Genomic DNA, 855 nt, shown 5'->3' with positions numbered 1-855 from the left:
CAATGATATTACCGAGAAAGAAAACTACAGACCAATATTCTTTCATGGACATAGATGCAAAAATCCTTAACAAAATCCTAGCCAATAGAATAAAAAAGCACATAAAAAATTAATTCATCATGACCAAGTGGGATTCATAATAGATATGCAAGGATGGTTCAACGTAAGAAAAACAATCAATGTAATTCATCACATTAACAAAGCAAAGAACAAGAGCCATATGATCTTAGCAATTGATGCAGAAAAGACATTTGGCAAATTCTAACACCCCTTCCTGACAAAGACACTCAGCAAAATTGGAGTAGAAGGGAATTTCCTCAACATAGTGAAAAGTATATACACAAAACCAAGAGTCAACATCATTCTCAGTAGAGAAAGACTAAAGGCATTTTCCTTGCAAAGAGGGACCAGATAAGGATGCACATTGCCACCACATCTATTCAGTAATGTATTGGAAGTGCTTGCTAGGGCATTACTAAAAAGGGAAATCAAAGGCATCCAGATCAGCAAAGAGATGGTTAAAGTATCGCTATATGCAGATGATGTGATAGTATACACGGAAAATCCCAAAGACTCAACAAAAACCTGTTAGATCTAGTAGACCAATTTAGTAGAGTGGCAGGATATAAGATCGATATTTAAAAAAATCAGTAGGATTCCTCTACAGCAACAGACCTCACCAACATTCGTTGTTTGCTGCTCTGTTGAACTTTCCTCTTGTTGCTGAGGTGAGATGATATCCCATAGTTGTTTTTATTCATCTCTCTGATAGAGATTTTGGACATTTCTTCATGTGTTTGTTTGCATCTGAATGTCTTCTTTGGAAAAGTGTCTATTCATACCCTGTGCCCATTT

The sequence above is a fragment of the Elephantulus edwardii genome, unplaced genomic scaffold (genome assembly GCF_000299155.1).
Source record: "Elephantulus edwardii isolate Elephantulus edwardi_28Jun2011 unplaced genomic scaffold, EleEdw1.0 scaffold00053, whole genome shotgun sequence".
Lineage (NCBI taxonomy): Eukaryota > Metazoa > Chordata > Mammalia > Macroscelidea > Macroscelididae > Elephantulus > Elephantulus edwardii.
Note: the sequence above shows the minus strand (reverse complement) of the source record.